The sequence below is a fragment of the Panicum hallii genome, chromosome 4, assembly GCF_002211085.1.
Source record: "Panicum hallii strain FIL2 chromosome 4, PHallii_v3.1, whole genome shotgun sequence".
NCBI lineage: Eukaryota > Viridiplantae > Streptophyta > Magnoliopsida > Poales > Poaceae > Panicum > Panicum hallii.
In genome coordinates, this window is record NC_038045.1 from 37,842,869 (window position 1) to 37,856,833 (window position 13,965).

At 42.5% G+C, this 13,965-nt stretch overlaps 1 non-coding gene across 1 annotated transcript; it reads right to left on the bottom strand.

Annotated features, from left to right (window-relative positions):
• Positions 1 to 12,405: 12,405 nt before the first annotated feature.
• On the bottom strand, positions 12,406 to 12,512 carry LOC112891280. Its single transcript, XR_003228501.1, has one exon. It is a non-coding gene; the product is annotated as a small nucleolar RNA R71 (small nucleolar RNA).
• Between the last annotated feature and the right edge of the window lie 1,453 nt (positions 12,513 to 13,965).

Below are 13,965 nucleotides of genomic sequence, written 5' to 3' on the forward strand. Positions count from 1 at the left end.
TTTATCCACTGCCGAACTGAGTATGTTGCTGCAGGTGCTTGTTGTGCGCAACTACTTTGGATGAGATTTACTTTGAGCGATTTTAGTTGCAAGTTTAGTAAGATTCCACTCTTGTGTGACAATGAGAGTGCGATCAAGCTAGCTAACAACCCAGTAAACTACTCAAGAACCAAACACATTGATATAAGACATCATTTCTTGAGAGACCATGAGACCAAAGGAGATATCGTTTTGAGTCATGTAAGCACCGATAAACAACTAGCCGATATCTTCACTAAACCACTTGATGAGCAAAGGTTTTGTACCTTGAGGAGTGAGCTGAATATATTGGATTCTCGTAACTTAGTTTGAGATCATGCACATATTTGATTGCTATAGAGTAATTTTCAAGAAAATTTTAATCTTTTCTTACTTACTTGAGACTATTGTTCCCATTGTTGATTGTTGGCTAGTCTCAAGCTAAGTGAGCCTCTCACATCATGAGATATCTCTATCAAAATTCAATCCTATCCTTCACTAAAATTCTGCTCGGGGTGAGCCGGATACTCCGGTTCTTTGTCCGGATACTTCGGACATCCGGATACTCCGGATGGTAAAACCATCCAGTATATACCGAGGAGGGGGTTGGTTAAAATGTTCTAACTCATTCTTTCTCACCGAAGCTGCCTCCCTCTCCTTCTCCTCTCCTTCCCTCTTGCCCAAGGGGCGATTTCCACCATCCAAGCGCATAAATCTTGCAAATCTTTGAAGGAAGAGCATTCTCCCCTCCGGAAACTCCGGGGAAGCATTGGATTTGAAGTTTCCCGCGTGTTCAACTCTCACTAAGGTATTCAAACTTTGAATTGCCCAATCTATCAATGTAGTTGATGAAATTGAATATCCTCTAGGGCATTATCTCCACTCATGCCTAGTTACTCATACCCAAAGTTTCACTCAAATCCCATGGTAGAATCTTTCAATTTCTTGAACCTAGGGTTTGAAACTCGATGGCCGGAGACTCGGATACTTTGTCCGGATACTACGGACAGTGTGCCCGGAGTATCCGGACATATACCCGGACTCTCCGGATTTCAAAAATTTTAGACAGCTGTTTCTCTCCTATTCTTTCTAGATTGATCCTAATCGCTCAATCCTATGTCTAGGCTATGGGAAGAGACCGTGCAAATGCTCCTACTGGGCAGCAACGGCAAAAGCGTCGCCATGATCCACAACTTCAAGTGGAAGAGGACTCCCCACCGAGCCCTCCTCCAAGGGAGCTTCGACCTAACCGTCGCCCCGACAAGGAACCTGCAAGCAACAACCAAGCTCCATCTCGTGCAGCTCGACAAGCTCCCTACATGATGCCTAGCATGGCTGTGTCTCCTCCTTCCTGGGCAAATCCAACACGAAAGGGAATTGCTTGGGAAATCTGCCCTCGCACACCTCCACAGCTTCAAATAGAGTTTCAAGATGATCAACGCCAATATCCCAGATGCCCGAAGCTCTCCCGTCCTCAAATTCTGCCCGGGTTTGTGGTTGAGATGGGAAGAAATTACTTCAAGCAAACCGTGGCACTAAACAATGCACGCAAGGAGGACGTGTATAAGTATGAGAAGGCAGAAAACTTGGAAAGAAGATTTTGGTGTCAGTTGCATCAGGATTTCTACTCCTCTATAGTCATGCGCAAGGGCAAGGCTCCAATTGTCCCTTGCAAGTATGTGGATTGGGCATACTTTGAGAAGCTCAACGATCCATTCTTCAATCGAGCAATTGCAAAGTGCAAGGAATTTGGGCTTTATGACATCATGGGCTTTAGGTATGATTGGAATGAGGAGATCCTTGCACAATTTCACTCCTCTCTCTTTTATGATGCAAGGAAGATTGCCTTCTTTTGGACAACCGAGGGAGTGAAGTATGGAGTGGATTACATGACCTTCTCTAGGCTTCTTGGACTTGGCTCAGAGGATGAGAAGAGAGATCCCATTCATGTGAAAAATCAATTGAAGCCAAATTAAGTATCGGCCCTCTTCTACAATCCGATTCTAGTCGAAGCCGGTAATGCAAGCACCCTTCAACCCTTCTACTACATGATGAATCAGTTCTTTCATGCCACCATTGATGCTAAGGATGGAGATGCTACGGCACTAAGATACTTTGCTTACAACCTTCTTGCTCGTGTCATGCCCGGTGGGACACCCTTCTCAATCATGGATTTCATTTGGAATGAGTTGAGGAGGATGATGAATGATCCCTAGAAATTTCTACCATCTGCTCCATATCTCATGTACATGATAGAGAGGGTTACCAAGGTCACCTTTCCTAAGGACTGCAAGCATGCAGCACTTCACCTTCGTCCTCGATCCGGTGATGCACCGCACGCACCTCCACTTCATGCTGGTGCTACAAGGAATCCAAGATTTGATCCCGCTCCATCCCATTCCGGTGTCTCTTCTTCCTCTCGCCATGGTCATCATGATTCTTTCATCAAGCGGGCACTCAAGAGCATCTTTAGCATGTGCAAGACCGCCACTCATGAGATCAATGAAAACCGCCGTGATATTATTGAGATCAAGGGTCATTAGGACTTCCTGCGGATCCTTACCATGAGTTGCCTGAGTTTGATGACCCGTTCGCCGAGTGGGATGCTGCGGATGAGGCTGTTGTTGCTGCTGCTCATGCCCCTCTTCCTCGCCCACATCGACACACTCGTGCCCCTACTCGTTCTCGTCACTCTCCTCCTCGTGGCTAAGAGATTTTTGATGAAGACGAGGAGACCGAGGAACAAGAACCTCACAACTACCGCAAGATCCCCAACTCGGATGAGGATGAAGACACATCTGATGACGGCGCCCAAGATGATGATGAGGAGTAGACCATTTTGCTCTTTTCATTCCCTTTTTGGCACTTGATGACAAAGGGGGAGTGAAGATGAGCATTCATGTATTTTTGGGCTTGTATCGTATTGAAGTTGTATCATATTGAAAACTTGTAATGTATGCTACCCTATGTTTAAAATTGTTTGGTTGTCACATTTGAAACTTTTCAAAGCTTAAATGCTAGTGTGATGCCTATTTAAATTGTGATGACTTGCTATTTTCTATGTTCTGTGCAGAAGGTCCGGATACTTCGGGTACATCGCCGGATACTCCGGACATATACCCGGACTCTCCGGGTTTTGCAGCCAACACAAATTTTCCTTGAGTGCATAACCTGTCATTTGCATCACACATAGTTTTAGCACACACTTGCTCACCCCACAGTAAAATGTATAAAAGGTTTTTCATATTTTCTTCATAATGTGCCAACTTTGACTTTTGAGAAGTCAATTTGAAATTCAAATTCATGGCATACAGTAAGGGGGAGCTCTTTACATGCTTAAGCTTACATCTTTATGATTATTAAATGAAATACATGTGTGTTGTCATCAGTCACCAAAAAGGGGAGATTGAAAGATATCTAGGCCCCTTAGTTGGTTTTGGTGGTAGATGACAAAGCACATATATATCTAACCATGTTATCGAGCATGTGTGCAGGGGCTAAAATGATGAAGCAAAGCGTATTTAAAAAATATGACCCCTCAAAAGGGAAATGAAAAGCGATGTTTCAAATTTACTTGAAGAATTAGATTTTATTTTGAAATTGAGTATAGGAATGCCGTACTATCAAGAGGGACTTTGATCCACAGGTGTTGATGTGGTAGTTGTGCTCAAGAGAACCTACAAAAGCCATGAGAATCAAACCTACCACTAAAAACAGCCTTCTTATGAAATTCTATATTTTATCCGGACTGTCCGGTTCACTGTCCGAAATGTCCGGACATAGTGATCCGGAGTATCCGGACAAGCACCCGGAGTCTCCGGGTAACTGTTAATCATCCGAAGTTTCTCTAAGACTGGAGTATCCGGATATATACCCGGAGTATCCGGGTACCCTTTACCCAACGGCTAGTTTTCTGTGAGAGGGGGTATAAATACCCCCCATACCCCTTCATTCATCTCTCTCTTGCTCATTTTGAACCAGAACATGCCTGCAAGCAAAAGGAGAGCTCTCTCACTTCCCCTCTTTCATTCTAGAGTGATTTTCTTTGGTGATTCGAGTGAGATTGTTGCAAGAGCAAAGATTGGTGTTAGTAAGCTTCTATTCCATCTCTTGAGCACAACACCCTTGTCTAGTCGGTGGATTCAAGTTTATTACTCTTGGAGCTTTAAGCTCCTAGATGGCTAGGCGTCGCTTATGAGTGTTCAAGCAAGTTGTGAGCACCACAAGAAATTTGTAATCTTCATTCTTCTCGGAGGAACACATAGTAAGTAACCTTGGGTTAGAGCGTTGGTCTCACCCTTGGAAGAGGAGCATAGGGGTTCTTGAGCACCGTCTCTTGAATCCTTCCTCAATGAAGATGTAGCTCCTTTGGGAGTGAACTTCGGAAAACAAATTCTGTCTCTCTTTTGTGCTCCTTACTAGTTTTATTAGATATTTGCTTGTGAGACTAACTTTCTAGGGTTTGAGGCTGATCTACAATTATATTAGTCTCTAAAGTAAGACAACTGGTTAGAAACGCTATTAAAGTACTATTAGCTTGCCTAAATTTATTCGATCTAAATTGCAGCATCAATATCTTGTTAGTGTGTACATTATTTCATACCCGGACTCTCTGGACAATATTTCCGGAAACTCCGGACACAAAACCCGGAGTATTCGGACATATATCCGGAGTATCCGGACATCCATGTTACTGATATTGTTTAAAGTGTTTTAAGTTTCAGATTTGCCTATTCACCCCCTCTAGGCATCTTGAGATTCTTTCAATACCACTAGTACAAAAATGGTTTGGCGCCTTCTATTTATGACACTAGCGGTTGGTTTTGCCCGCCGCTAGCAAAAATGGGTAGGTGGCCGGCCACTTACGGTCCGCCAGCACTGATCCATCTGTGCTGGTGGGCTAATTAAGTAACCGTTAGCATTAATGGATACCATTTCCGCTGGCGAACCACTTAAGCAACCGCCAGCACTAATGGCACAGTATAAACCGTTGAAATCTTCTTCATCCTCCAGCCTGCATTCCATTCTTGCCCTAGAGGAGATCTATTTTTCATACATATCTACTAGTTTTTCTTAAACCAAATTTAAATTATATAAATTGGTGTATCATATAACTATAAAAATGTTGATTACATATATTGGTAAATTATTAATTTATATAAATTGTTGAATACATAGGTAAATCATTTTGTTTTATTGCTTTATAAGTCGGTTAGTTATAGTTATTCAATATAACTCATTGTGTGAATTGTTTAACGACATATATAGGAAAGAATTTAGAGATGGATAGGTCATGGATGTACTAGAAAAGTGGAGCTTTTTTCATTGAGCAAGTTAGGGGCTTTGTTGATACAGCAGTGAACCATGCTGCTAGTAAGAAGACAAAGCAAATCCGTTGTCCATATCGTGACTGCCAGAATAAGAAAGTATGCGAGTCTCCGGATGTGTTGAAGAGACACTTAGTCTAGCGAGGTTTTATGAAGGATTATGAGATTTGGACCCATCATGGTGAGGGAGGGGCTGGTAATTTTGTAACAAGCAAAACTGATACGGTCTTAGAACCAATTGATGATGGAGTAAATTTGGACCCAATAGGGGGATTCGAAAGCTTCACTGATGATTGGGTAACAATGGATGTTGGTGGTGTTGTCGAGGATCATTCTAATAATGATAAGCATGCTGATAATTGTGAGATTGATCCCGATATGGAAGAATTGTTGCGTCACATCAAATCTGAAGTGTTAATTGGCAGTGCAAATGGGTTAGAAAAATTTTGATGCGCTCAAGAAGATCGCACGTGACCGTGTATATGATGAATCCAAGGGATGTGAGAATACGTGGACGGTCTTGCGCTTCTTAATTTAACTTCTAATGCTTAAGGCTAAGCATGGATGGTCCAATAGTCGTTTCATTGATCTTCTATGTCTCCTAGGTTCCTTGCTTCCAAAGCCTAACTTTATGCCGAAAAACACATATGAAGCAAAGAAGATTATCAGTACGCTATCAATGCATGTTCAAAGAATACATGCCTGTCCAAACCAATGTATGTTGTACTATGGCGATTATGAGAAGTATGAGAATTATCCAAATCTTGCTCAGGTCATTACAAAAGTAATGCAGATTTAATTCCAAACGAGGTGGGAGATGCCATCTCGAAGAAGAGGAAGAGAGGCGAAAAGAATAAGGGTGCTGCTTCTTATATGGATGATGACTTATGTATAGATGTGGATAAGAACTAGAGAAAGGTTCTCGCATCTTCTTCCTCCTCCAGCCCATATTCCATTCTTGCCGGAGAGGAGATCTATTTTTCATGCATATGTACTAGTTTTCTTATACCAAATTTTAATTATACAAATTGGTGTATCATATATCTATAAAAATTTTGATTACATATGTTGGTAAATCAATAATTTATATAAATTCTTGAATATATAAATAGGTAAATCATTTTGTTTTATTGCTTTAGAAGTAGGTTAGTTATAATTATTCAATATAACACATTGTGTGAATTGTTTAATGACATATATAGGAAAGAATTTAGAGATGGATAGGTCATGGATGTACTACAAACGTGGAGCTTTTTTCATTTAGCAAGTTTTGTTGATACATCAGTGAAGCATGCTGCTAGTAGGAAGACAAAGCAAATCCGTTGGCCATATCATGACTACCAGAATAAGAAAGTATGAGAGTCTCTGGATGTGCTGAAGAGACACTTAGTCCAGCGAGGTTTTAAGAAGGATTATGAGATTTGGACCCATCATGGCGAGGGAGGGGCTAGTAGTTCTGTAACAAGCAAAACTGATATGGTCTTAGAACCAAGTGATGATGGATTAAATTTGGACCCAATAGGTTGATTCGAAAGCTTCGCTGATGATTGGGTAACAATGGATGTTAGTGGTGTTGTCGAGGATCATTGTAATAATGATAAGCATGTTGATAATTGTGAGATTGATCCTGATAAGGAAGAATTGTTGGGCCACATGGAACCTGAAGTGTTAATTGATAGTGCAAAGGGGTTAGAAAATTTTTGATGCACTCAAGAAGATCGCACGTGACCGTGTATATGATGAATCCAAGGGATGTGAGGATACATGGATGGTCTTGCGCTTCTTAATTTAACTTCTAATGCTTAAGGCTAAGCATGGATGGTCCTATAGTAGTTTCAATGATCTTCTACGTCTCTTAGGTTCCTTTCTTCCAAAGCCTAACTTTGTGCCGAAAAACACATATAAAGCAAAGAAGATTATCAGTCCACTATCAATGCATGTTCAAAGAATACATGCGTGTCCAAACAAATGTAGTACTACGGCGATTATGAGAAGTATGAGAATTGTCCAAATTGTGGCTCAGGTTGTTATAAAACAAATGCAGATTTCATTCCAGATGAGGTGGGAGATGCCATCTCGAAGAAGAGGAAGAGAGGCGAAAAGAATAAGTTTGCTGCTCCTTATATGGACGATGACACATGTATAGATGTGGATAAGAACCAGAGAAAGGTTCTCGCATCTTCTTCCTCCTCCAGCCCACATTGCATTCTTGTCGGAGAGGAGATCTATTTTTTCATGCATATCTACTAGTTTTCTTATACCAAATTTTAATTATATAAATTGGTGTATCATATATCTATAAAATATTGATTACATATGTTGGTAAATCAATAGTTTATATAAATTGTTGAATATATAAATAGGTAAATAATTTTGTTTTATTGCTTTATAAGTCGGTTAGTTATAGTTATTCAATATAACTCATTGTGTGAATTGTTTAACTACATATATAGGAAAGAATTTAGAGATGGATTGGGCATGGATGCACCGGAAACATGGAGCTTTTTTCATTGAGCAAGTTAGGGGCTTTGTTAATACAGCAGTGAACCATGCTGCTAGTAAGAAGACAAAGCAAATCCGTTGTCCATATCATGACTGCCAGAATAAGAAAGTATGCGAGTCGCCGGATGTGCTGAAGAGACACTTAGTCCAGCGAGGTTTTATGAAGGATTATGAGATTTGGACCCATCATGGCAAGGGAGGGGCTGGTAGTTCTGTAACAAGCAAAACTGATACGGTCTTAAAACCAAGTGATGATGGAGTAAATTTGGACCCAATAGGTGGATTTGAAAGCTTCACTGATGATTGGGTAACAATGGATGTTGGTGGTGTTGTCAAGGATCATTGTAATAATGATAAGTATGTTGATAATTGTGAGATTGATCCTGATATGGAAGAATTGTTGCACCACATGGAATCTGAAGTGTTAATTGGCAGTGCAAAGGGGTTAGAAAATTTTTGATGCGCTCAAGAAGATCGCACATAACCGTGTATATGATGAATCCAAGGGATGTGAGAATACGTGGACAGTCTTGCGCTTCTTAATTTAACTTCTAATGCTTAAGGCTAAGCATGGATGGTCCGATACTAGTTTCAATGATCTTCTATGTCTCCTAGGTTTCTTCCTTCCAAAGTCTAACTTTGTGCCAAAAAACACATATGAAGCAAAGAAGATTATCAGTCCGCTATCAATGTGTCAGACCCGGAGCTACGGGGCTGTGTTCATAACGTAGTTTAAACAGGATTAAGAGATAAAGCCTGTCTTATCTCTTATTTATGTTGTTTTCTACTCGTTTGAGTAGTAGATAAAGTTAGTCGGTACAGAAGGAAACTACTCAAGTTATACCCGGGTACGATTCCTTGGCTAGTATTGACTAGGATCCATGTAACCCTGACCTCCCGAATATATAAGGGGGGTAGTGACCCATTCAAAAACACAACATCAACACCCAAGGGAATACGAACCACCATACAGGACGTAGGGTATTAGGCACCTCGTGGCCCGAACCTGTCCAAATCTTATATTCCTTGCACCTTCGTGTTCTTGATCTCGGCGTCTCCTCACCTAAATTTACCACCTTTGGTATATCCTTCGGTGGGCAGCCGGTAAAACACCGACAGCTGGCGGGCCAGGTAGGGGAGCGTATCGAAGATCCACCGGCGAACTCGATGGTATCTTTCCAATTCACCAGGTCAGTACCTTCTCAGGGTACAATGTTTGTTTTGGCTCGTGGGTCTGCGTCGCAGATGGTGCGGGCAGTTTCCGTCGATTCCTCGTCAACATGAAGCCAAAAACCCCCGCGACGGGTTCTCATAGCGACCTCGACAAGTTCGTTGATGATCTCGATGATTTATCAATTCTTGGATCCGCTATGAGGATCGAGGAGGAGTCTGCTTCCGGCGTGACTTCATCCGGCGCTGCAACAACCTTCTTTGGGTTGGACTCGTTCCAATCTAAGGACTCGCGTAGCCGATCACGACTCGATCTACGCGATTTGGCCACTGATCTTCAGGAGGCCAACGTCTCCGAGTCCCTCTCCACATTGGAGAAGGACTTGGACTCTCCACCTCTGGTACCATGTACATCCAAACCGGCAGAACTGGGTCTACCAACATGTGTGCCTCGCACGATCGCAACATATCAAAATGAGCAATCAGCAGTAGTTGAAAAATTCTTAGGTGCAATGAAGAAGAATTCAGCCCACAACGCGTCACCCTCTAGCAACGTTGAAAAGAGTTCAGAGAGGTCATAAGATTTTTAGGCTACATATGACTGTCCGGCCGAATATGAACTTGGCAAGCCATTCCTTCATAGTGGGAACTAGTCGAGGGACGGTGGGAAATGAGCAAATTTCATGCCAGGATCATGAGAGCAAAGAGGATGGGTATTGGAGCGATCATGACGAAAGTTCCAAGAAAATGCTTTGCTATGATGGCAAGTCCCATCGTCATTGATTTTGCTAACTTGCACAATCTGTACCATCAAAAAAGACTCGAAATACAATTTACTTCCGTGAGGTGTGTGTAAGTACTTCGCCATATGTTCTTGTAATCCTTTCACCTTACAACCAAAATAATGATTTGTGTCTTCCATAAAATGTCCTGAGGTAGAATGCAACTTGAAGTTGAAAGAAAGACGAACAGGTACTCGGTTGCATACTGCAACCCTCAGATCATCGCCCAGACTGAACACTGCTTTAGGCTTACTAAAGATGTTAGGCTTAAACTTGAAGCCGCAACAACTCAGGAGGCCAAAGATCTAATCAAAAGAGCAGCACACAATAAACAAAAGAATATGGTAGCGATCTACATATCATGTACCATTAGGACATGGAAGGATAAAAATTACATCATGTGTCCCTATGCTTTTGAGTAAGTTATTTTTGCGACCGATACGAACTATACTCCTTGTTGATGCTAGTTACAAACCAATTTTGAGCGTCAACTTGATCAGAAAATTGAGAAAACTAACATTTCTTACACGCATATTTATCTAGAATAATATCATTTCCACATATCCCTTGGAAATAAGTGTTATGCAGGAATTTGAGCAGAAAATAGAGGGAAAACACACCTTTGAATCCAAGGCAAAAGTCATCGACCAATCAGAACGCATTGTTCAGCCTCACATGGATCAAAGGGCCCACCAAAGCAAGCAACCAACTCAGGATAGCGACAAGCCTTGCATAGGAGTCATCAAGGCCCACCTGACAGCCACTCAGAGAAGGCTGAGGTCGGTTTGTGGCCCGGCCAATTCGGCCGAACCAGCCCAACTGCCACCGACTTACCTCTTCCACATGGCGCCTCCCCATTGCTTCTCAAGGTCCATTCCAGGTGAAATGAGCTGAATTGCCAGTCGTGCACCCCTGGGACAAGACTATAAATATGAGGGGAGGGGCTCCAAATGAAGGATACACCTCAAGTTGCTCTCTCTCAAGTTTCTCTCTTGCTTAGTACATAGGCTAGTGGAGATTAGGCTGAAGTAGCTCTTCTTTGTGTTTCTAAGGTTGCCTAGGAGTATTCAGTATGGGTTTTGCTCTTCCTCTCCTTTGTTGTTCTCAGATGTCTTTAATAGAGTTATCTTCTAGATTTATATATTCACATAGTTTATATTCTGCGGTGTCAGATATATATGCTACGATTAGTTTATACTTGTACCTTACACCTTGCATGATTAGAAGAGTAAATCTAGTGCCACGGCAACTTTTTCGGTATTCTTATGTTTGCTCTAGTATGATGTCTGTCCATCCGAAGGGTCGGTGCTCTGCGCGGGATACTAGACTATCCCTCATTAATGTAGACATGGTGTCTGGGTTAATTAGTGTTGCCGGATGCGGTCCTATCCATGGTTAGATGAGGTAGGCGGCAGGTGGCGATAGCCATATCCGTCCAACGTAACCCTCCCCGTTCGGGTAGTGGCTGTAGGAGGTCCATAAAGTAGCCGAGTTGGCTGGCGGCTCCTCTACCAGTCATGTGTGGTTCTCCCGGTAGTGCTTGGGAGCCTAGAGCTGAGGATAATCATAAGTATATGTATGAGTGTATAGTATGAGCTATATATCTAGATAGAAGTACATAAGTCCCGAGTAGCTTTCTTCTTCCTTTCTCCATGCCTAAGCCTTTCTTGAGTTTGAGCTTGAGTAACTTGTGTGTCGCACTACCTCATTATCCATATATTATCTTACCCCTGTTTATGCAATTGAATATTCAACCAAGAATTGATCATGAACTTACCTATTCTATAACTGCTGCCTTCCCTGCAGAAATATAAATACGACATCCAAGATTACTCATGGGTAAAATGCTACAACGGTATTCCGTGCGCTTGCGGATTTATCTGTGACGTAAGAAATACCACAGGCATTTCTGGTGCTGTCGTCGGGGATTAACAATGCTGGTGATGATGCTAAGAAACGCCAACTAGCATTTTTGGCACCATTACCGGGGAAGGCACTGGTTAAAAGAATAGATAAAGTTGTTGATTAATCTCTTAGTTGCTATTCACTGTTTAAATAGGCTAACTTGGCTTTGTTTTTTTATGTGAAAACAGGGGAGTGTATGACTGGTTTCGATCTGCCACAAAATTTCACTTAGGATCCAGAGTTACTTTTGAGAAGAGTTCAGCCCTATTTCATACCTCCTCAGATTTCACTCTCGACAGCCGAACTAGTCATTATTGCTCCATCAACTTCCAACGCCATGGCCCAGAAGACACTCCGCGAAATCTCTACTTCCTCTGCTGACAATGTCCCGGTCAGGCCATCCGTTAACACTAGAACTGAAAATTTTGAGATCAAGACGGGTCTCATTACGATGGTGCAGGCCAGCCCATTCTATGGAAAGGCCAATGAGGATGCCAGCGCACATCTCTAACAATTATAGGAACTCTGAAGTACTTTTGTTATCAAGGGAGTGACTCAGGATGCAATCCGACTCCGATTATTTCCATTTTCTCTTCTGGGAAGGCAAAGCGGTGGTTTATGCCAACAGAAGTGCAGTAGACACCTGGAAAAAATGTACCAAGGCATTCCTAGCTAAATTCTTCCCAATGGGTAAAACCAATACCCTTCGAGGAAGAATCTCCAGTGTCCAACAGGCGTCCAATGAGTAAATTTCTGAAGCTTGGGAGAGGCTTCAGGAGTACATCCTAGTGTGTCCTCACCACGGGATGGACGACTGGCTTAACCTTTAGAACTTCTACAATGGGTTGACTTCTACAGTGCGTGATCACATCGATGCTGCTGCAGGTGGTGCTTTCTTCCTGTTAACTAGTGACAGGGCCAAAATTTTGATCGAGAAGATGGTGTCCAACCAAGGTTGGAATGATGAATGTCTCCAACCATGCTAGCGGGCCATGCACACCATCAAGGAGATGGACATGCTGGCCGCTAAGCTCGACCTCCTCAAGAAGATAGACGAACATCCCAAAACAAGGCTCCGACGCAAGCACTCCAAGCCTTAGAAGCTCGCATGACGTGCGAGGGCTGCGGGAACACCGGATATTTGGGTAATGATTGTCCCAAAACCCATGAAGATGGCATGTACATGAACAACAACAACAACAACAACAACAACAACAACAACAACAACAACAACAACAACAACAACAACAACGGGTTCCGTCCACAAACAAGTCAAGGGTGGAATCAATCGCACCCCTACTACCAAGGAGGTAATGGCAATTCAAGTTCGTTTAATCCTAACCAACCTTCCTTGAGGGATCTTGTCCTCGGCCAAGCAAAAGTCAATGAATCACTACAAAAGAAGCTGGCCACCAATGACAAATCTCTGGAGACTATTCAAGCAAAGATGGATGGCATCTCCTCTACTATCAAGAACAAGCTGAGATTCAACAAGATTCTTGAAACCCAACTAGCTCAGCTAGTTGTTGCTATTCCTTCTGCTAAAATAGGAAAAATTCTAGGGCAACTTGAAGCCTCCCTGGAAAGTGTTAGTGTTGTGACCACCAATAGGGTAAGCCATCACGTGGTACATTCTTGACTAACTATGCAGAAAAGCTCGCACACCCAAGAAGAAACTGAAGGGGCGAACTGGCAGCACCAAGAATGGATGATCCAAGGTATCCAGTAATCAATTGCTCGATCTACGATTGCCACTTTGAGCAAGCCCCGTGCGACCTTGGAAGAACCGTCAACATCATGCCCAAGGTAACATTCGAAAATCTATGCTATCCGGCTCTTTCCCCAACCTGTATGTGTGTGCAATTAGCCGATTCAATGATCCCCTATCCTGAAGGGATAGTGAAGAACCTCTTAGTGCGAGTCAAGGATTCCTTTATCCTCGCGGACTTTGTAGTCCTTGACATGGAAGAAGATCTGGGGATATCACTTATTCTCGGACGACCCTTCCTAAGAGACGTTAGAGCCAGGATAGATGTTAGGACGGAGAAGATCCATTTATGCATCATGGGCAATAATATGGTGTTCAGGTTCCAAACCAAAGAGGAACAAACCTACATAATTCACCAAGATCACGAAGGAAATGGGTTATGGGAAGAACCATGGCTCCAATCCAACGATCCATCACCCACACCACCTAAATCAAGGAAGAACAAGAAGGTGTGGCTAGTGAAGAAGACATCACCATCCTCGACCTCCTCTCC